General features: G+C 45.1%; 1 protein-coding gene, 1 long non-coding RNA gene and 1 pseudogene across 6 annotated transcripts in view; 1 reads left to right on the top strand and 2 right to left on the bottom strand.

Moving 5' to 3' along the window:
- Positions 1-23,781, top strand: part of SHMT1 (serine hydroxymethyltransferase 1) — a 60,467-nt gene that overhangs the window by 4,781 nt on the left and 31,905 nt on the right. For 2 of the 5 annotated variants that reach the window (XM_067716630.1, XM_067716631.1), the window contains exons 2-3: positions 19,461-19,592; positions 20,125-20,270. The exons of 2 other annotated variants lie outside the window; for them this stretch is intronic. The gene's annotated coding sequence lies outside the window, so the exon portion shown is untranslated. The remainder of the gene's footprint in view (positions 1-19,460; positions 19,593-20,124; positions 20,271-23,781) is intronic. One more of the 5 variants, XM_067716632.1, reaches the window with a different exon arrangement.
- On the bottom strand, positions 420-6,030 carry LOC137212787 (uncharacterized). The gene is made up of 2 exons (XR_010937622.1): positions 5,339-6,030; positions 420-614 (listed from the first exon to the last, which is right to left on the bottom strand). It is a non-coding gene; the product is annotated as an uncharacterized lncRNA (long non-coding RNA).
- Positions 621-1,900, bottom strand: LOC137212784 (nucleophosmin pseudogene; annotated as a pseudogene).

Genomic DNA, 23,781 nt, shown 5'->3' with positions numbered 1-23,781 from the left:
CTGGAAACACACACCCTACTTTCCTACTGTTGACTGAAATGTTTCATTTATTATTTCTATTAGCTTTAAGTACATGTTTAAGTTAGAATCCTCAGCTCTTAAAACCTTAATTTCTTGTGAAAACTAAGAAGTAAGCAATTATGAACTGTCCTTTACATTGGCATTCTGTAGATTAGTGAACATAAATACCAGTGATATTTTCTTAAAATATTTACTTTCTTTAGAGAACGTGACACCAAACATATTCATTGATAGTCCTAAATACCTTTTGTTTCTCTGTAAAAGGAAGCCAATATTCCGTAATTAATGTTTTGGTATATTATTTTATTTGGGAATGCTAGCTATTCAATAAGCTTCCATCACTTAACTTAATTTAGCACAGTTCTAGAATTTCAAGTTACCAGAATCTGGAAAGACTATTTTATCTTATTTTATTTTTTAATTAAAATACTGAGTTTAGGCCGGCCAGGGCCCCGGCTGAGCTGCGCTTAGCTCCGCAGGGGCGGGCAGGGGTATGCCCAGGGGACCATGGGCCCCGGGCCCTGAAGCCTCCGGGGCCACATCCCTCTGAGCAGCGAGTAGGATCTGGGGCGGGGCGCCGAGCGTGGATGGGCCTGGAGAGACAACAAAAAACAAAAAAAACCCTGAGTTTATTTCACATGTATATTTTTGTCTCCCCACCGTTTCCATTTGTGTGACCACCACTACTACTATGTCCTGTCATAACATTCCATACATACTTAAAGCCAAGCAAAGGGTGGAGTCCCATCTTTAAAAACTAAACAGGCATTTTGGACAGCACATTCTTGGCAATGGAACCTGGACAACTATCAGACACGGTAGGGGAAGTTCTCACTCTGCACTCTAGAAAGGACAGCCAGATAGCAACTGTTACAGAAATGAAATAAGACGGGAAATTTTAACAAAGTGTTTGAAGTATTTTCTTAAAGAGACTTCCTCCACTGCCAGAGATCTTGAATAGCCTCCTGGTCAGTCATCTGGAAACAGTTCTTCACATAATTGATGAATTTGGCTTCCACTTTGGGAAGGGAACCACCTTTTTCTATACTTGCTTGCATTTTTGCTTTAATGTCTTCTAAGAGCTAGGTCCTTTCGGTATTTTAGGAGTTTTTTTCCTGTTTTTTGAAGGATTCTTGACCTTTTGATCTTGGTGTTGATGGTTTTGAGTCTTTTCCATTCTGGTTTGATTTTTGTTAACTTTTGGCTGGAGTATCTCGTACAGATTTCTTTACTGGAGCTTTTTCTTCAGCTTCCTCATCATCAAAGTCATCATCATCATTGTCCTCTTCATCATCATCTTCATCTTCATCAGCAGCAAGTTTTACTTTTTTCTGTGGAAGCTTGCTACCGCTTCCAGGGGCAGAACGCTTTCCAGATATACTTAGGAGTGTCACACCCTCCTCCTCTTTGTCTTCTGACTCTGCATCTTCCTCCACAGCTACTAAGTGCTGTCCACTAATATGCACAGGCCCTGAACCACACTTCAACCATCAGACCACAGGTGGTGTTATTTCAAAGCCCCCAAGGGAATCGGTTGGCTGCACAGACATTTTCAAAGTTGCCAGTGTTACTTTGACTGGACTGCCTTCATAATTCATCACCTCTGCTTCGACAATGTGCAGTTCATCCTTTGCGCCAGCCCCTAAACTGACCGTTCTTGAAGATAACTGGTGCCCATTTTCATCATTATCCACCTTAAGGTGATCATCTTTGTCGGCCTTTAGTTCACAACAGAAAAGATAGTTCTGGGGCCTCAGGGGGCTCATGTCCATGTCCATCGAATCTTCCATGGGTTGGTGGCACGCACTTAGGTGGGAGAGAAGGCGGACGGAGAAAAAAGACTACTGCTCCAGGGAACAGGTGCACAGGATGGAATCACACCAGGTGGAGAGACTATTTTAGATGCCTAATTATTAGAAGCATAATTTAGAAGCATAATTATTCTTAATAGAGTTTATCTAAAAGCTCTTATCTCATTTATATTTTCTTTCCTTAAAAGTTTTTTTCACATCAAATTACTTTCCTTGCTGACAAATTTGTAACAGATATAACAAGATTTTATTTAGCTTATATTAAACTGAGGCACAATAAAGTATTATCCATAATGTTGATGACTCTAAAGACGTATCTATATTAATTAGATCAACAAACAAACATTAATACCAGGTATTAATTTAATACTATTTCCCAGTTCACGTGAACCTGAAATTCATTTAGCTTAATTTCTCTTGCATTTAGAATTATTTGATTTGTAAGCACTTACTTTTCTTTAAGCCAATTAAATAGAGCTTATTTACAAATTAACCACAGCAATATTATCCAAAGACAAAGACACATACTAAGACATACATATATCCAGACAGACACAACAAGAAATCTAGCTGCATTTTCTAAACTTAGTCATGAGTCAGATATTACAATATAAAACTCACTAGTTTATAAACAACACTTGGAATAAGAAAAAAATTTAAAGTTTTTTTTTTTTTTGTCCTTTTTATCCCTCAGTCTCAGGAATTAGAGATGGTCTAGATAAGGTAAGTGATCCCGAGAGCTCTGGTCTCAAGGCACAGGGAGAGAAAATCAGGCTTTCCTAGTAGAACTCATTCCCTCAGGGCCAGAATTCTGAAGAGATTTTTTTTCCCTTCAAGCTAGCTTTCTCTACCCGTTGGGAATTAAACAGGAGTTGGTTAACCTTTGACTGGCATCGTGTACTTAATTGGCGCAACTGAAGGTTCATAATTTTCGTAGATACTCCCTTTTCTTTCTTTCCCTTTTTTTTTCTAATGGTCTTCAAAGGTTGGTCAGCCAGTGTATCAAAGGCGTTTGTGTGTAACATGGACCAACCTAGATTGTGTTTTTGGCTAGAGTAGATAAATCCTCATCTAAGCCTTCTAGAAAGGCAGAGTTAAGCAGAGGATCATCTTGGTGGTTAGAGAATGACTCAGGTGTCAAGCCAGAATGTTGCTTAAAAGTTTTTTTTTTTCCCCTCAAACATTTCCTAATAGCCCAGAATTCATTCATCCGATCTTTGCTTGCACTGTTGAATCTCTGTCCAGTCTACGGTTTTTGGAAAAAGCTCTGGGATAAATTCAAGTAATTTCTGAGCTAATTCCTTGTATTCAGTGCAAGCCTCTGGACTATGTGATTCAAAATCCATTAAGGGGCGTTTCCATCCTGCCTTCTCTATCCATTCCCTTGCTTGGCTTTCAGAAACTAACAGCTGGATTAATTGATATAGATCTGGAAACCCGCTCGTAGGCCGGATGGTTAATTCAAATTCCTTAGCAAATCCCAATGAATCCTGACTTGGATCGGGAAATTCCTTAGCCAAAACTCTAAGTTCTACTTGGGTTCAGGGTGTGTACGTAAGCACCAAGGACGGCTCACCTCTCCCTGTAATGAGTTTCTCCTTAAAGGGAGCTATAGGACTTCCCTGGTGGTGCAGTGGTTAAGAATCCGCCTGCCAATGCAGGGGACACGGGTTTGAGCCCTGGTCCGGGAAGATCCCACATGCCACGGAGCAACTAAGCCTGTGCGCCACGGCTACTAAGCCTGCACTCTAGAGCCCGCGAGCCACAACTACTGAGCCCGCGAGCCACAACTACTGAAGCTTGTGTGCCTAGAACCCACGTTCCCCAACAAGAGAAGCCACCGCAGTGAGATGCCCGCGCACTGCAATGAAGAGTAACCCTCACTCGCTGCAACTAGAGAAAAGCCCGCGCGCAGCATCGAAGACCGAGTGCAGCCAAAAATAAATAAATAAAATAAATAAATTTATTTTTAAAAGGGAGCTATAATCACTTCTGATTTTTTAGTCCTCCTTTGCTGGGGAGAGGGCAGCGGCAGGAGGCAGAAGAGTTGGGAGAGAAAAAGGAGATGGCATCTGGACCATTCAGATAGAAGAGGCCACGTGGGAGGAGCAGAGGGAGAGACCGAGTCAGAGACAGAGGGCCAGCAGCCTGTTTAGAAGCTTCTAGACACCAATCAAAGTAAGCATTCCATGCAATCTGTTTGATCTTATGGCGGCTTTTTCTAATTCTGTGCACAAAACAGCAATTTTGGGATAGCAGAAGAACCCCAATTTGGCCATTTTATGTTGAGATCTCCTTTAGTATAATTTCCCTAATTACGTAGGTACTTGCATGTATAAACCTGGCTGAGGTGTTAGCCAGAGACTGGCTTTCTGATGCCCCTTGTTTCTGTGTTTGAGAGGCTCTATTTCCCATATTTTAAAAAATTATTTATTTATTTGGTTGCACTGGGTCTTAGTTGCGGCAGGCGGGCTCCTTAGTTGCCGCTCGCCGGCTCCTTAGTTCTGGCGTGCGAACTCTTAGTTGTGGCATGCATGTGGGATCAAGTTCTCTGACCAGGGATGAAACCCGAGCCCCCATGCATTGGGAGCCTGGAGTCTTAACCACTGCGCCAGCAGGGAAGTCCCCTATTCCCCATTTTAAAGTAGAATTTGTTAGGGATAAAATTTACTAGTGCAACTGTGTGGCTGCCAGTGTGCTGCTTGTGAGCTCAACTCCACTAGGCATCCCCCCCAGAGTCGTTTCAGCCCTCCTACATGTCTCAGTTTCTCCTTTTGGTGGTCCAAGACCACCTCAGGTGCTCGCTGAATGGCCGATTCTTATCTGCGACCCCTGGATGAGCAAATGTTTTAATTAATGAGTGGGCTTCCCTATGGGACCACTGCACGGTATGAGGACTCTGCCTCCAAGCCGTGACCAGCCGGGAGGAGTCTTGCCCCTTTTCTTCGGAGCAAAGCTCTAGTGTAATATCTTCACTTTTTTTTTTTTTTTTTTTTTTTTGCTGTACGCGGGCCTCTCACTGTTGTGGCCTCTCCCGTTGTGGAGCACAGGCTCCGGACGCGCAGGTTCAGTGGCCATGGCTCACGGGACCAGCCGCTCCGCGGCATGTGGGATCTTCCCGAACCGGGGCACGAACTCGTGTCCCCTGCATCGGCAGGCAGACTCTCAACCACTGTGCCACCAGGGAAGGCCATATCTTCACTTTTATCCCAACAAATTCTATTAAGGCGGCCAAATTGAGGAAAAGCGTCAGATCAGCCTCTTATCTAACTACTCAACGCAGGCCACTCTGTCTTCTACAACTGAGCAAACCCTGGTATCTTTCAACCAAGCCCCCCGCACCCCAGTATCTTTCACATGGGTGGGTATTCCCCGGTATCTTTCATCCAGGCCCACCCCCCCAAGTATCTTTCAACTGGGAGGGGTCAGGTACCTGCTATACACCCCCAAATAAAACTCAGGATCATCAACCAATACAGGAGATCTGAGAACCAGGAGAGACTCACCCAGATTCACCTGGACTCTCCAAGGTGGCAGATGGGCACAAGGGGCCTCTGCTGGTACCAAAGCTCTGGTTCCTCATAGAGTTTCGGTGAAGGAGAGAAGACCATTCTGGATCCCTTCGTGGTTGCCATAAGAACTGTCAACTAAAAAAATTCACAGGGCTTCCCTTGTGGCGCAGTGGTTGAGAGCCCGCCTGCCGATGCAGGGGACACGGGTTCGTGCCCCGGTCCGGGAGGATCCCACATGCCGCGGAGCGGCTGGGCCCGTGAGACATGGCCGCTGAGCCTGCGCGTCCGGAGCCTGTGCTCCGCAACGGGAGAGGCCACAACAGTGAGAGGCCCGCGTAAAGCAAAAAAAAAAAAAAAAGAAAATCACAACATGAGGGTTGCAAGTTAAGTTTTTTGGGGGGCAAAATGAGGACTGCAGCCCGGGAGACAGCACTTCAGTTAGCTCTGAGAAACTGCTCCAGAGAGGCAGCGGGGCAGGTCAGGATAGATGTGATTTGGGCGAAGGGGGGAGGGGAGTCCATGCAATCGAGCACATATTATTCGGCAGCAGGTTTCTGCTAGTCACGAGGAGCAGTCGTCACCATGAAGGATTTTAGTGCTTTTCTAGATCCGAGGAGATACAAGAACTGGGCTCATAAAATCAGCTCCTGAAAATATTTAACTCTCTGAAGACCTGTTCTGCCAGTTTTTCCCAGAGCACAGAGGCCTCATTTCTGCTCTCCACCCTGAATTCCTTTCATGGGGGGGTGTTGAAAGTCAGCAGCTGCAGAGCACATGATTTAATCCTTGCAGAGGTAGATGGCAAGGGCCAATTTGTTGTTGACACTTTATAGTGAATTATAAACTATACACGGAAAAGCATATCATGCAGTCGATAAATCCTCACAAACTGGACAAGCCTGCGAGGCCAGCGTCCAGCTCGGGAAGCAGACTGTGACCTCAGGAGCCCCCCTTGTTCCCAGCCACTCCTCCTCCACTCCCCGTCCTGACTCACAGTTTGTCATTTACACTTGTGCCACTTTACAGTTTGGGCTTCTTGTGAGCTTCCTCCACGTCGTCGTGTGTAGTCGTATTTTTGCGTGAACAGAGCTAACTTCCCAGGTTTCTGTGGTTCCTGCGTTCATTTGTCTGTTTTACTACTGATGGGCATCTGGGTGATTTCTGGTTTGGGCCTTTATCGATAAATAATGCTGCTGGGAACCTTTCACATATGTTTTGATAGACACATACATACACATTTTTGTTGGGTGTATACGTATGAATGGGCTTGTTGGGACACAGGTTGTACAGACTTTTTAGCATCAGCGGATACCGACCGCCAGGCCCTTTCCAACGCAGTTTAGCCGATTTACACTCCCAACAGGCCCAGTTGCACTGGGTACTTTCTGTCTTTTCCACGTTAGCCATTTGATGCCAGGCACTTTGCTAAGCAACATGAATGATTGAAAAATCAGGAAGACCTGGTCCTTGTAGCCTAGAGAGAGACAGACGTGCAGCCCAATCACTGTGATCAGGTGAGGCACAGCGCAGCGTGGCATGTGTGGTGACCCAGAAAGAGTTGAGGGTTTGTGACGCTTTAACTGCAATTGTGTGTGTGTGTTGGGGGGGGTGGTGGTGGTGAGGTGACAACAAAGGAGCATCAGCTTGGCCACCACCTGGGAAAGTGTCCCTCCAAAGGAGAGCTCAGCTTTCCAGGCCTTGGGTGGGCACCTCCTCCGATAGGACTTTCCCGACCACGTTAGGAAGAGGGGTTAGGGGTCTCAGCCCTTTACCCCCAGAACCTCCTGGGCTTTGGTACAGGTCTGCCTCCCTCCTGGACTGAGAGCTCTGAGGACAGGATCTTAGCTTTCTTCACAACTGTGTCTCAGGCTCAGAGAAGCATCTTAGCTTCCTGGGCTGCCATAAACAGTGCCCCAACTGGGGGGCCTAATGCAACAGAAATTTATTCCCTTACAGTGCTGAAGGCTCAAAGTCAGAAGCCAAGGTGTTGGCAGGGTCCTTCTCCCTCTGAAGCCTCAAGGAAGGTCCTTTATTTATTTATTTATTTTTGGCACAGGGAGGTTTTGTGTATGTGTCTCTGTGTCTCTCCTCTTCTTCTAAGTACACCAGTCATACTGGATTTAGGGCTCCCCACCCCAATATGACTTAATCTTAACTAAGTACCTGCAAAGACACCGTTTCCAAATAACGTCACATTTTGAGGTTTCAGATGGACATGAATAGGGGGGCACTATTCAACCCAATCCAGTGCCCAGAAAGTTTCTTGGAAAATGCCTGCCATTCCCTGTGCTCTGAGCTGGCGCTCACCCTGGAGCCTGCTGCTGGCTTTGGTGTGACAGTCACTTTGGTGGTGGTGGGGGTCCAGGAAGTCTGTTAGATCATGTCTGCTGCACACAGCGGTGTCCTGGGTGTTCAGTATATTTTCTCCTAGAATCAGCTCCCCTGGGACGGCTCTGGATGCAGTGAGTCACCACACCCCAGCTTCCCTCACCTATTCATTTCAAAGATTTTTTTAAAAAATAAATTTATTTATTTATTTATTTTAATCTTCGTTGCTGCGCGCGGGCTTTCTCTGTTTGCGGCGAGCAGGGGCTACTCTTCGTTACGGTGCACTGGCTTCTCACTGCGGTGGCTTCTTGTTGCGGAGCAAGGGCTCTAGGCACGTGGGCTTCAGTAGTTGTGGCTCGCGGGCTCTAGAGCGCAGGCTTCAGTAGTTGTGGCACATGGGCTTAGTTGCTCCGCGGCATGTGGGATCTTCCTGGACCAGGGCTTGAACCCATGTCTGCTGCATTGGCAGGCGGATTCTTAACCACTGCGCCACTAGGGAAGCCCTCAAACATTTTTTCAATACACAGATAACGTGGTGATTTTTATAAACTTAAAATGTTTTTGTTTTCCTTTTTATTCAGACATTTCCTTATGTATTCACAAATAATGCAAGGTGATATTTTTTAAACTTTTTAACCTTTTTTTGGTTTCATTTTTCACTTCAAACATTGAAAAGTAATACACAAATAAGGCACGGTGTTGTGAAATGAAGACAGGTGCAAGGAGATAGCACAAAGAGATAGCTAGTTGCCAACCCCAGGATCTGTTATTCCCATCTTAAAGCCCCTGATTTTCAGCTGGTCAGTTGGTCACCTGGAGTAGAGCCTACACTTCTCACTTCCTAGGTGGCGGGGGAGGCCGCATGAATAAGTTCTGGTCAATGGGATGAAACACAAGTGTTACATGATGGTTTCTAGAAAGCTTTCTCAAATGACAGCTCCTGGGTGCCCTTCGCCCTTTCTTCTCTGTTGCTTAGAAATGGGATGTGGTGCTGGCGTGCCTTCTGGCATTATGAAGTCAGGGATGCACCGTAGGGATGAGAGAGCACAAAGTGAAGTCAGCCTGAGCCATGGTTGTCTGTGGAGACACCACGGCCGCCCTGGGCTGTTCACACTTGGCCTCTGATAGGTAGGAGACACCAACTTCTGTCTTGTTCAAGCCGTTTCTATGTGTTTCCTGTGGATCGCCGCATGCGGGGTGGCCTACAGCAACAGGCCTTTATTATCTCACAGTTCTGGAAGCCAGAAGTTTGAAGTCAGCATCGCTGGGCCACGTCGGGTCAACAGGGCCTCTCTCCCTCCCTCCAGAGAGGCTTTAAGGGAGAATCTGCTCCTGGCCTCTGCCAGCTTCAGGGGCTGCATCACTGCAATCTCTGCCTCAGTCTACACACTGCCTTATGTGTGTATGTGTGTTGAATCTCCCCCTGCCTCTCGCTTAGAAGGATATGTGACTACATTCAGGGTCCACCTATGTGATCCAGGAAAACTTCCTCATCTCAACATCCTTAACTTGATTATATCTGCCAAGACCCTTTTTCCAAGCAAGGGAATATTTACAGGTTCCAGGGATGAAGACTTGATATCTCTGTGGGGGCATCGTCCAGTCTATTACACCACTGTTATTCATGTCCCTGTTACTTAGCACTGAAGGGAGACCCCAGTGAATAGAAAAGAATACATGCAAAGGAATGTCCTGGGCAGCAATCTGTGTTGTAGCGAAAAGGATGGACATGGTCTCCATGATGAGCTGACTTTGGGGAACATACAAACAGATCATGGTCTGATATCATGGGGCCTCATACAGTAATGAAAAGGAATGAGCTGTGGCTACATTTATCTGCACGGATAAATCCCCTGCAGAAGGCTATGCTGAGCTCCGTGCTGGGGGTTGAGGGCCAAGGGTTGAATTGGACCCAGCCCTCCCCCAAAGGAGCCCCCAGTCCAGTGATGGACCCAGACCCAGAACCAGTCATAACAGCACAGTATATGTACAACGGCAGTGTGTCCTGGGACCTGTGGTTGTGCTGGGAGCTCAGGGAAAGCTTCACTGAGGAGGATACTGGAGGATAACTAGGTTTGCACCAGATGGGCTTGGGGGAGGGGCATTCCAAGTGCGGAGAAGTCCAGGGGCAACGGTGTGGTTGTGTGAGAGGAGTGAGGGGAGCAGCTGCAGGCAGGGTGCTGCCAGGGTCGGGCAACAGAGCTCCCAACAAGAGAGGGGACTTCCTGGCCCAAGTGACTGAGTGTCACGAGTGGTGTGACCAGGCTCTGCCCACCCCTCCAAGTGTCAGCGGTCACCAGGGTGACAACCTTCCTCATTCAGTCCAGGGTGGAAAGACGTTTCCACAACCGGGGATGACAGTCCTGAATTTTCCCTGTGTGCAGCTGTTTTCCCTTTGCCGTGCGCTTCCCTCCCTCAGCGACCCAGTCATTCCCCACTGTTCTCTGCACGGCTCTGCATCCGAGTAGCTACACAGGTAAATACAGAAGCCAGTATTCTTGCATTTTTGGTTGGTAACTCCTCTCCATTTTCTTATCTGAAAAAGACAACTACATCAAACAATAGTTAGAAATCCATGAGGATGGGCACATAATGTATAAAGATGAACTTTTTGACAATAGCAGCATGAAGGGGGGAACGAATGCAGCTATTTAGGAGCAAAGTTTTAGCAAACCATCGAAATGAACATTAATCTTGAAAACATTATGTTAAGTGAAAGAAGACAGACATAAAAGGCAACATATTTTATGATTTTATTTATCTGAAATGTCCAGAACAGGCACATCCGTAGAGACAGAAAGTAGATTAGTGGCTGCCAGAGTCTGGGATTGTGGGGGTTGGGGGAGAGAGCAGTGGGAGTGACTAACTTCTCTTGAGAATGATGAAAACGCTCTGAAATTGGATTGTGGGGAGGGTTGCACAACCTTGTGAATATACTGAAACCCACTGCACTTTATACTTTAAATGAGTGAGTTTACAGTATGCAGATTATTTCTCACTTAAAAAAAAAAACCAAAAACCAACCCTACCACCCTGTGTGTAGCAATAGGAATGTACTCGGGTGCAAGTAATGGACAAAAACAAACCCCCAGAGCAGCGGCACCCAGGTGTCTACTCCAAGTGCCGCTCCGAGTAGCAGCCAGGCGGCACGGAGCGTGGTGTGTAAACGGGACTGGAGGTCAGGCTGCGGTGCAGATTCAGATTCTCAGCGTATAGCCCAGAGAATCTGAATTTCTCACGCTCTCCCAGATGATGCTGGTGCCGCTGGTATTAGGACCACACTTCCTGTAGGAAGGCAGTTCTGGTTATCTGCTTCTGTGTAACAGCCCTTCACAAAACATAGAGGCATAAAACGATTGTTTACATGTCACGGTTCTGTGAATTGACTGGACTTGGGTGGCTCCCATGGGGTCTCTCATGCAGTTGTAGTCAGATGGTGGCTGGGGCTGGAATGCTCCGAAGGCTGCTCACCTGGGCTCACCTGTCTGGTACCTGGGCTGGGATGGCTACAACCGCCAGGGGCTGAGGCCTTGACCTCTCTCCATGCAGCCTTCTCACATGACTACCTTTCCACATTCCTTAGAGTAGTCTGCTCTGTGACACTGGCAGCTAGCTTTCCCCGGAATGAGTGTTCCAAGACAGGAAGGGGAAGCTGCAAGGTCTGCTGGCCTGAGCCTAGAAATTGGAACATTATCATCATTCTCTGGGGTTCTAATGGGCAAAGCAGTCACAGGGCCCGCTTGAATTCAAGGAAAGATCACATAAGCCCTCAGTGGGAGGGATTTTAAAGGGCTTCAGCGCCATTTTTAATCCTCCAAAAAGGTTCTGCTGGATTCCTCGGGAAGAGCTTGTAGGTGCACTGTTCCCTCCTGAGTTCTCGTACCTTCATGACAGTTTCATTGCCACCTGGTTTTGTTATAGATCTAGTCTGTGAGACTGGGTGTGCTATCCTGGCTGAACTGTTGGTATGTAGGAATTTGTGGCTATTGAAGTACTATACCACCACTGACACCATCATCCAAGACTCTTCCCTCTGTGTTTCAATTTGAACCTGTATATTTTTTTCATTCCTGATACAGGTCATCACCCAGTGTGGGAGCCACAGGGCTCATAGAACATGAAGGAATGTTCTGGCCAGTGAGCCCTCATCTGCCTTTGGCTGTGTGACCTCTAGAGACTTGAACTTTCTGAGTTTCTTCATTAGAAAATGAAAATACTTACTTTGAGGAGATGCATTAAGAGATGGCAGATTAAAAAAAGAGAGAGAAAGAGATAGCAGATAAAGGCACCTGGCACATGTTAGACAGTCAGTAAAGAGTAGACGTGAGAAAAATAAAAAATAAGACAGTTGCCAACAGATTGAAGAGAAAAACAAAGACAGATTGGAGGTGTGGGCGGGATGGTAAGTCAAGCCAGTCCTTCTAGAGCAATTGGTAATATTTTACAAGAGCTGGGCAGCTGTTCTTTCCTTTGGCCTGGAATTTCCCCATCTGGGAATAAATTCCAAGGAAATCATTTCCAAGGGGAAAATATGCAGTTTCTCTGCAGATGTTTTTAACAGCACTATTCACAATAGGAAGTAACTGGAAACAAAACAAGTGACTCATTTAAAAAGTCTTGAAAAAGCAGAGGAAGAGAGCAAGACAGCAACAGAAAATAGAAGTATAGGGAGTTCAAGGGGTTAGTCCCTCCACTAAAGCAACCATTAAGCAAAAACTGACAGAACTAACTTATTTTGGAACTCTGGAATCCAACCAAGAGCTTACAGCAACCAGGGGAGTGTTTAATGAAGCAAAAAAAAAATGTTAAGTTTCAGTAAGAGGGGATTGTGGTGTCTTTTCCTTCCCACCCACCATCCCCCATTGCCCTGCACACAGGTGGCTGTGGAAATGGTAGCCCATGTTCCTGGTGTGACATGCTGAGCCAGGGGTCAATGTGGACTTTGTTTTCAAACACTGTGCTGGAAAGTTTCAACCAATTTGGCAGTTCCCTAAGGTACTGGAGCTGAGGTTTTGCTTGGTTTTGCGCCCCCTCAGGTTGAATCCACTTTCAGGAAGTGACTGTCAAAAGCATTCAACGACATAGAATCCCCTTAGCCATCTGGGGCAAGGGTCAGTGGACAAGGATATCAGCAGATACTAAAAGGCCTGGGAAGAAGGAGGCTGAGGAGGAAGACACTGGGTGGAATAAGGGCTTTGAAGGACTGTAGCATATACCACGGTATTTGGACTACAATGAACATGCCCAGGGCCAGATGCATACACAGAAGGGATCTCATAGGATCCTAGGCCTACAAGTCTAGCTGACCTGTAGGCTCTGCATAAGCAGGAGATGAAGCAGAGTCCTAGGTGGCCTGGCCAAGCATTGTAGGAGCACCCCAGGGCAGATCCAATCTGCAAAGACTGGGAGAAGGGTTATTTCTTCTTCTTTTTGGCTCCGGGCTTTTATGAAAATTTCTGTCCACTGAGATAATAGAACAGAGAGTTCAGTGATGGCACATGGCAAGAAATACAGTTTTTACAAAATAGTTTTGAAAAGTCACCAAAAAACCCCACACAAAACAGAAAATGTCAGTTCTCCACAATCAATAACAACAAACTCTGGGGAGAGGGAAGAATCTGATTTTCAGAGTTATCATGTTATAATATTCAAAATATCCAGTCTTCAACAACAACAAAAAATGACGAGGAATGCAAAGAAGGAAAAGAGTATGTCCCATTCACAGGAGAAAAAGAAATTACGAGAAATTGTCCCTGAGAAAGTTCAGCTATTCAACTTACTAGACAAATACTTTAAATCAATTGTCTTAAATATGCTTCAAAAGCTAAAGAAGCCCAGGAGAATGATGTATGAACAAATGGAGACTATTACTAAAAAGACATAAATTATGAAGAGGAACTGTACAGAAATACTGGAGATGAAGTGTACCGTAGTTGAAATAAAAAGTTCGCTGGGGTATCAGAACCAGATCTGAGCAGGCAGATCTGAGCAGAGAAAGAATCAGCAGACAAAGACAGAGCAAGTGAAACCATCCAGTCTGAGGAGCAGAGAGAAAAAATCATGAGGGAAAATGTTCAGAGCCTGAGGGATGCGTGGGCCATCACAAGATATACCAATATATGCATTATGAGAACCCCAGAAGAAAGAGAGAGAGAGAGACAGAGAGGAAGGGGCAAAGGAATGTTTGAAGAAATTAAGGCCAAACACTTCCGAAATTTGGTGAAATCATAATCTGCATATTCAAAACCTCAATGAACTAAAAGTATGACAAACCCAAAAAGATCTACAAAAGACGTATTATATTCAAATTCTCAAAAGCCACATACAAGGAAAAGGATTTGGGAAAGTTAGAGGGGTAGCGAGCACCAGAAACTTGTCTCCCCACCTAGACAAGAATTGCCCAGGCAAAATCTGTCTCTTGTAAATATTTTGGAACTCTGGAGTCTATTGGAGGCTTGTAACTTCCAAGTAAAGGCTTGGACAGAAAAGGTGGTTAATCTCAGTCAATTTTAGCTCTTAGTAGCATATTAATTCCTCCTCCTACCTCTCAGTGCCATGGCAGGCAGCTGTTCACGTGTTCTTGGAGCACCTTGTACAAGGTTGGCAGAAGCCGGGCAGAGGGGAGGACCATGTACTTCAGATACTGCACATCTGCCCTCTAATCACCGATTGCTGCTTCTGATCACACAGGTGCAGACCCAGAGGCAGGGCTATTGTGGCTCCACCACCTAGTGTTGCAAGCCACACCCTCTCTGGCTGAAGTGACTTCCAGGGGATGTAAAGGACCAGGCCTTTTTTTCTTACTTTATTTTTCTCTTTTCCCCATTTTGGGAGCCAGACATTGAAAAATAAGACATTCAAAAGCACCTGCAATACAGAAGAAATTAGAAAATCATCGTGCATGACCAAGGGAAAATGCAGACTCAAAAAACAACAGACAAGGGATTTCCCTGGTGGTCCAGTGGTTAAGAACCCATCTTGCAATGAAGGGGACGCTGGTTCAATCCCTGGTCAGGGAACTAAGATCCCACATGCCACAGGGCAACTAAGCCTCAATGACAGAGCCTGCGCACCACAACTAGAGAGATGCCCGTGCACTACAACGAAAGATCCTGGGTGCCGTAACTAAGACCCGACACAGCCAAAAAATAAATAAATACATAAAAACAGAAACAAAATAACAAAACAAAACAAACAAAGAAAACCACCAGGCAGGACTGTAAGTTTACACCTCAGGCTGATCCTCAACAAAGAGACAGCTACAACTAAAAAATCAAAATCAAAACCAGCAAGTTCTGGGGAAGAGAGGGAATCAGATTTCCAGAAGTATCACATTATTAGGTTCAAATGTCCACTTTTCAACAAAAAATCACAAGGCATTAAAAAAAAAAAAAGGACAGTATGGCCCATTCGACAAAATAAATAAACAAACAGCCAGGAGAAATAGTTCCTGAAAAAGACCTGGTGGCAGATTTACCAGATAAAGACTTTAAAACAACTGTCATAAAGATGGTTGAAGAACTAAAGGAAGATGTGAAGAAAGTCAAGAAAACAATGTATGAACAAAATAGAAATATCAGGACTTCCCTGGTGGTGCAGTGGTTAAGAATCTGCCTGCCAATGCAGGAGACACAGGTTCAAGCCCTGGTCCAGGAAGATCCCACGTGCCGCGGATCAACTAAGCCCGTGTGCCACAACTACTGAACCTGTGCTCTAGAGCCCATGAGCCACAACTACTGAGCCTGCATGCTGCAACTACTGAAGCCCGCATGCCTAGGGCCCGTGCTCCGCAACAAGGGAAGCCACCGCAATGAGAAGCCCGCACACTGCAACAAAGAATAGCCCCCACTCGCCACAACTAGAGAAAGCCCGCATGTAGCAACGAAGACCCAATGCAGCCAAAAATGAATAAATAAATAAATAAGTAAATTTATTTATTAAAAAAAAATAAAGCTAATGGGGCAAAATATTAGCAATAGGAGAATGTGGGTAAAGGAAAGGGTACACAAGTATTCTCTGTATTATTCTGATTCTTGAAACATTTCTGTACATTTGAAGTTATTTACAAATGAAGTATTTTTAAGGTATCTGTGTACACTAATAAAGTTTTCGTCACTTACTCATCCCTTCACTCCTGCAGTGTGTACTGAGTTCCTTCCATGGGCCATGCGCTGTGTCAATGCTGGGGATACCCCTGAGCAGCCCCAGTTCCTGCCTTCGAGGCCTGTCCTGTCTCAGCAGACGTGTCAGCAACACATCACATAGCTGAATGGCTCCGTGCAGTTATGGTGTGTGTGTATATGGGTCCTAGTCGGGTTTTCTTCTCACTACATTTCTCTGACTCCAGCCTCTCCAAGGGAGAGGCTAGCCTTTTATCCTCATGCGTTTGGGGCTGCTTGGCCATTTTAGAAAAGGACCAGGGGAATGACCTTGGGCAAAACAGGCCCTGAAACTAAAGAACAAAGGCCCTGGGGGCCTGAGTCCCAGAGACAAAAGCCAGGCTCCCAAGAGTAAAAGATTAACTTTGTCTCTGTTACACTCACAAGTATACCTAGTTGCCACAAGACAAGAAGCTCAATTAAGAATTTTAACCTTATCTGTTCCTGTGCTTTCTTGCAGAAAATTGTCATTCACTTCTTTCCCCTCACAAAAGCAGTCCCTATTCCCGATAGATAGCCACCATGGCTGCTGATCCAAGAATTCTGACGATTTCTGAAAATTACCAGTGATCAAGAGACAAAACCTCCCTTTGGTTATGAAAGCAACTCACCCCTCTGCTCAGGGAGCTGGCACTCTTTCTTCCGCCGTCTTCCTTGTGCACAAGCTGTCTCCTTTAATAAAAAGCTTTGCTCAAGAGCCCTGTGGAAGCGATATTCTTGTCTAGGGTATTGCTGTCCAAGAATCTGGAAAGGGCCCAGTAACAAGGACACTTGAAATGAAAATCTTCCTGTCTCCATAGAAATTCTGATGTGAGGGAGGACGATGATGGTGAGAGTAAAGACAAGGACCACATCCAGACTGGAAAGTAAGAAGTGAAACAATTTCTCTTCCCGGATGGCATCCTCTTGAATATAGAAAACCCTAAGGTATCCACCCAAAATTATTACAACTAATAAGTCAGTCCAGGAAGATTGCCGGACACAAGATCAGTGTGCAGAAATCACTTCTAATTCTACACACTTGCAACGAACAATCCGTAAGTAAAGTTAAGAAAACGACTCTATGGCGTTAAACAAAAAAAACAATAAAATGCTTAGGAATAAGTTTAACAGAAGAACTACAAAACTTCCATTCTGAAAACTACGAAACATTGTTAAAAGCAATTAAATAGGATCTAAATAAGTGGAAACATGGTTTTATCAAGCTCACTCAGCTGTTTCTGGAACTCTGTGAGTGCGTAGGGTAGTCATGCAAAACAAGGAGCAACTCGTGAACTGAGGTTTCAATAATTACCACAAGACCAAAAGAGAAAAAAATGACAAAAACCTGTGCTTTATTCTGGGAGTGATTTTGTAGGCTTAATCCATGCTTTGCCCAACGAAGTTTGATGCCTGAACTTGTCACATGTGGATCTGTATGCACAGTGGTAGCCACACAGCAAGTGCTTTGCCAGATTGACATTGTGAAGATAGTTTTTTCCTTGTTAGTTTCCTGTCAACATTCTCTTTTCCTCACTCTGGCTCCCTCTGCCTTCCTGCCCTGTGTGTGCAAACACAGGTTTACAAGGGAAGATGTAGGATCTGAAACGAATTGAAGGTGAAGTGCAATCATGGTGCAGCATCTTCCCCATTCTATTTTGTATTCTATTTTAAAATCATACATGTTAGAGATGGATGAGCTCGCATAGCCTCTAGCACGTGGTAGGACCTCAACCTCCATTTGTATGCAATTGAGTCAAAGACAGAATCACTGAAGACGTGGTCTCAGAGGATGGGGAAGATTTAGACAAGCATATTCCATGGAGGTGACCTCTGGGAACGTCTGCTTTTTCACAAAGATGTTAAGCCCACGGGAACCATACCATCTTTTCGACTTTTCACTAAAGTAATTGACTAAAACACCTGATTATCATGAGATTTGAACCATTTTAAGCCATTAAGTTGGTGGTGATTGTGTACAATTTGTACCCTTTAAATATGTACAGTTTGTTATAGATCAATTATACTCCAGTAAATTTTTTTAATGGCAAAAGATCTGAACAGACACTTCACCAAAAAAGAGACATAGGAGGTAAATGAGCAATGTCATGAGTCCGTAGAAAGATGCAAGAAACACAACAACATTCCTCTACCCTACTAGAAGGGCTTAAAAAACCAAAACAAACAAACAAAAAAAACGCTGACAAAACCAAATCCTGATGAGGAAATGCGACAGCTGTAACTCTCAGACCTTGCTGATGGGGGTGCAAAATGATGCAGCCCCTTTGGGAAACATGTTGGCAGTTTTCCATAAAGTTATACAAACACTTATCATAAGACCCAACCATCCATTTCTGATATTTACCTAAGTGAGATGAGAACTTATGGTCACATGAAACCTGTACCTGTGTGTTTATAGCAGCTTTATTCATAATAGTAAAAAACTTGGTGCTGAATTTGACCAATGCTTTTTCCGCATTTATTGTGAAGATCGCCTTTTTTCACCTTTATTCTATTAACATGGTAAATTGCGTTGATTAATTTTCAAATGTTGAATAAACCTTGTATTTCTGGGATAAACCCCACTTTGTCAAATGTATTTTCATTTTTATATATTGCTGGATTTGATTTGTTTTGTTTTTAAATTAAGTAATTAATTTATTTACTTTTGGCTGTGTTGGGTCTTCGTTGCTGTGTGAAGGCTTTCTCTAGCTGTGGCGAGCTGGGGCTACTCTTCGTTGTGGTGCACAGGTTTCTTATTGCAGTGGCTTCTCTTGTTCCAGAGCATAGGCTCTAGGCGCGCGGGCTCAGTAGTTGTGGCACGTGGGCTCAGTAGTTGTGGCACATGGGCCCTAGAGTGTAGGCTCAGTTGTTGTTGCACACGGACTTAGTTGCTCCGCAGCATGTGGGATCTTCCCAGACTAGGGCTCGAACCTGTGTCCCCTGCATCGGTAGGTGGATTCTTAACCACTGCACCACCAGGGAAGCCCCAGGATTTGATTGACTAATATTCTGCTAGCTATTTTTGTGTCTCTGTTCATGAGGGATATTGCTTTGTAGTTTAATTTTCTTCTAATAATTTTTGTCTAGTTTGTATAATGAGTAATACTGGGATCATAAAATGTTTTGGAAGGTGTTTACTACTCTATTTTTCTGGGAGACTTTGTATGGTATTCTTTCTTTCTTAAATGTTTGGTAGGTAGGAAAACTGTCTGGGCCTGGCGTTTTCTTTATGGGAACTTTATAAATTCAAGTTCTTTACTTGATATGAAACTTCATAATTTCTAGTTCCACTTAAGTCATTTTTGGTAATTTGTGTCTTTCAAGGAATTTGTCCATTTCATTTAAACTCCCTTATTATTATTTAACACTTGTATGATATATAGTGATGTCTCCTTTTGCCCTTCCTGATGTTGGTAATTTGTGTTTGCTGTCTTGTTTTTCTTGAGTATTTGAGCTAGAGGTTATCAATTTTGTTGATTTCTCAAGACAGCTGTAGATTTCATTGATTTGTCTTCTCAGTATGTTCATGTATTGGTTTAAATGGTCGAGCGCAATTATAGAAGCTGTCTTAATGTCCTTGTCTGCTAGTTTCAACACCTCTGTCATTTCTGCATGTTTCTATTCATTGATGTTTTTTCCTAATATAGGTCACATTTTTCTGCTTCTTGGCATGTCTCCTAATTTTTTATTGGACACATGACATCATGGACGTTATTTGTTGAGTATCTGGACTTTGTTGTCTTCCTTTGAAGGGTGTTGGACTTTGCTCTGGAAGGCAGGTAAGTTACTTGTTGATGTGTTCGATCTCTTTGAGACTTTTAAAATAGTTTATTTCAAAATAATTACAGATTCACAGGAAATTTCAAAGATAGTACAGAGAGGGCTCATGAATCCTTCACTGTTTTCCCCATGTCTACATCTTCCATAACTATTGTACAATATCAAACTCAGGAAATATATGTTGATAAAATATGTATGTATAATTCTGTGCCATTTTATCACATGTATAGATTCATGTACAGCCGCCCACCCTTACCATGGTTTTACTTTCCAGGGTTTCAGTTACCCATGGTCAACCTCAGTCCTAAACTACTGAATGGAAAGTTCCAGAAGTGAATAATTCATTAAGTTTTAAATCGCAGGCCTTCTGAGCAGCGTGATGAAATCTCCCACCATCTCGCCCGGGATGTGAATCTTGCCTTTGTCCAGCTTAGTCCACCTGTTAGTTGCTTAGTAACCGTCTCAGCTGTCAGACCAGCTGCCTCAGCATCGCAGGACTTGTGTTCAAGTGACCATTATTTTACTTAATAGGTCCCTGAAGTGCAAGAGTAATGATGCTGGCAATTCGGATATGCCAAAGAGAAGCCCTACAGTGCTCCCTTAAGTGAAAGGGTGAAAGTCCTCGACTTAATAAGGAAAGAAAAAAAAATCATATGCTGAGGTTGCTAAGATCTACGGTAAGAATGACTTTTTTTAGGGCTTCCCTGGTGGCGCAGTGGTTGAGAATCCGCCTGCTAATGCAAAGGACACGGGTTCGAGCCCTGGTCTGGGAAGATCCCACATGCCGCGGAGCAACTAGGCCCGTGAGCCACAACTACTGAGCCTGCGCGTCTGGAGCCTGTGGTCTGCAACAAGAGGGGCCACGACAGTAAGAGGCCCGCGCATGGCGATGAAGAGTGGCCCCCGCTCTCCGCAACTGGAGAAAGCCCTCACACAGAAACGAAGACCCAACACAGCCAAAAATAAATAAATAAATAAATTTATAAAAAAAAAAAAAAAAGAATGACTTTTTTTAAATTGAGGTAGTTAATGTACAATATTATAAGTTTCAGATGTACAGCATAGTGATTCACAATTTTTAAAGGTTATATTCCACTTAGTTATTATAAAATATTGGCTATATTCCCTGTGCTCTACAATATATCCTTGTAGCTTATTTATTTTATACATAGTAGTAGTTTGTACCTCTTAATCCCCTACTCCTATCTTGCCCCTCCTCCCTCTTCCCGCAACTCACTGGTAACCACTAGTTTGTTCTCTATATCTGTGTATCAGTGAGTCTGTTTCTTTTCTTTCTTTCTTTTTTTTTTTTTGGCCGCACCACACGGCACGTGGGATCTTATTTCCCTGACCAGGAATCAAACCCGTGCCCCCTGCAGTGGAAGAAAGGAGTCTTAACCACTGGACCACCAGGGAAGTCCCTCTGTTTCTTTTTTTTATCTTCACTAGTTTGTTTTATTTTTTTAGATTCCACGTATAAGTGATATCATACAGTATTTGTCCTTCTCTGTCTGACTTAATTCACTTAGCATGATACCCTCCAAGTCCATCCATGTTGCTGCAAATAGCAAAATTTCATTTGTTTTTATGGCTGAGTGATATTCCATTGTGTATATGTACCACATCTTCTTTATCCATTCCTCTGTTGATGGGCATTTAGGTTGTTGGAGATTTTCGTATTATCTTCCTGTTATTGATTCCTATTTTGGTTCCACTGTGGTCAGAGAATACACTCTGTGATTTCAATTCTCTTAAATTTGTCACAGTTTGTTTTGCAGCCCAAGATGTGGTCCACCTTATTCGCAGTCACTCAAAAGCACGTGTACTCTGCTGTTCTGTTGTTGGGTGGAGTGTCTGAGAAGTGTGAATCGGGTGCAGTTGGTTGATGGTGATGTTGGGTTCTTCAGTATCCTGGCTGGTTTCTGTCTGAGGCTTGTTTAAAGTTTTCCTAGAGGAAGGTAGGTTAGCTTCCACCCAGGGGTAGTTTGGACTTACTACGCAGACGTGGTGCCTCCGGGGTGTCTGCTGTGTTCCCCCGGTCAGCACTGAGGAAGCTACTCTGGCTGCTCAGAGCTTGAACATCTTTCCCTGTGAACTCTGGGAATTTGTCAGCTCACAATTCCCTGGTTGTACGTCTTTGTGCAGTTTTACTCTGTGCATGCAAGTCACGCACTGGGCAAAACTCCAAGGAATTCCACACACAAAGGAATGGCTCATTCTCCCCAGCCCTGATCTCTACCCCCTCCACCCACCGAGACCACCAGCCTCTGTGCCGTCCCCTCTCTGCACCCAGGACCGCCTCTGCTCACCCGACCAGGGCAGACCCAGGCTCCCCCTCCCCCTTTCTCATGAGTCCGAGCCCCTGACCCCTGGTTGTCCAGAGTTTGCAAAGAGCTCTTTGATAGGTTTTGCCCAGTTTCCTAGTTGTTTATCAAGGAGGGTTAAGTGCAGTCCTTTCTACCATATCATGCCTGGAAGAGGAAGTCTGTTTCATATTTTTAACATTCTGAGAATAATAATGTCATATGGCAACACGGGGAAGTGATGGCAGTGGAGTTTCAAGTTCTCCTTTTATTTTAAGTGTTGCTGAATAGGAAAAAAAGAAAAGACAGTGACAGAGGCAACCTGATGTCAGGGATGAAGCAGTGGATGGGACTCCAGCCGTCCTGCATGCTGCTGCGTCCTGTCCACCTCCCTTCTACCTCCTGTCGTCTGGAGTCAGACCTGTGAGTCTGACGTGATCCTCACTCGGGGCGGGCTTCCTTGCCCCCCACAGGCAGAGTTAGTGGGTCTCTTCTTTGCCACCCCCTCTGCTGCCTCACTCACTCGCTCCACCCTCACCCCAGTATTTGTCTCCTTCTCTTCCAACACCTGTGACACTTCACCCAGATGGTCACCTCAGCCCGGGTGTGGATGAGCTGGTCTGGGGAGAATGTGTAGGAGAACAAAGACCATAGATGGTGTCTGGAGATCCCAACGCCTGGAGGAAAGCAGAGGAAGAGAGAGGAGCCCAAAGTGGACTTGGTAAAAGCTCAGAGAGGTCAATCGACGTACTCCAAGCCACACGCATTCACTTCGCATGCCTCTGTGTGCCGTTGTGGGAAGATCAAGGCAAACGACAGCCCGTTTGCACTGGTTTGGCCATCCTTGTTTCTAGCTGGCATCCACGCTCACTGACCTGTGTGGCCTCTCCTAATTGGTTAGATCCACTCTGCACGAGGCCTGCCCCCCCACCCCGCCCCTGGCCCCGGGCAGGTAATATTTTGATCTGCTTGCGGAAGTGTACTCTCCTCACCCAATATTGGCTGACTCCAAATCCTCCTCCCACTATAGCCTCAGGAAGAGACAGCACAGCAGGAGGCAGAGAGAAGAAAGGCCTTAGTTCTTGATTTTCCAGTCATTTGGGAACTACCTCACAGAGGAAATGGTTTGAGAGAGAAGGGTTTGAGCGGCAGAGGGGAGGCCTTGGGCTTACAAACACCTTCTCTCTCTTGAGATTTAGAGCAAAGAGGACACCTGGTGAGTAAGACAATTTCCCATCCCACCCAAGCCTCTAAAATGAAAGGAGTTTCTCTGTGCTGCAGAAACAAGTGGTCTGGAGGGGAACAGCCAGGGGTGCAGGGAGCTCCTGCTCCGGCTGTGCTGTGCGGCTGGCTGCTGTGGACAGTGGGTAAATAAAACCCCCTGATGGCTTTGGATGGGCTGGGAGTGCAGAGGACTGTGCTCGGGGAAAGGCAGGACCCGGGGGTCTGAGTCCAGTCTCTGGAGTAGAGACAGTCATGTGGGCTGACCCATAGCCTGTCAGGGCACTGAGGGGGTAGGCGCAGGATTCCCCAACACCGTGTGGGCACAGGGGAGATGGGGGCATTACAAAGCCAAAGAGGCTGGGTGGTGGTAGGGTACACAGAGCGGACATGACTGAACACCTCAGGGACCAAGGCCACGAATGCACCAAGGATGCCAGTAATTTGCGTAGAAGTAGACACTGCTGGCCCAGTCCATGCTGGGCACCACGTAACCTTGAACTTCAATGCAGCAGCAGGAATAGTGGAAGAGACTGTTGCTGACTGAGCACCAGCTCCAAACATTCGGCAAGGTGAGACTTAAACGTAAGGCAGTATCGAAGAAGAACACAGCTGCGTTTCTTGTACATCCACATTTGTTGTTTGAGATCCGCACGCGCTGCAT

Source organism: Pseudorca crassidens, chromosome 19, assembly GCF_039906515.1.
Source record: "Pseudorca crassidens isolate mPseCra1 chromosome 19, mPseCra1.hap1, whole genome shotgun sequence".
NCBI lineage: Eukaryota > Metazoa > Chordata > Mammalia > Artiodactyla > Delphinidae > Pseudorca > Pseudorca crassidens.
Note: the sequence above shows the minus strand (reverse complement) of the source record. Positions and strands in the feature narration are given on the sequence as shown.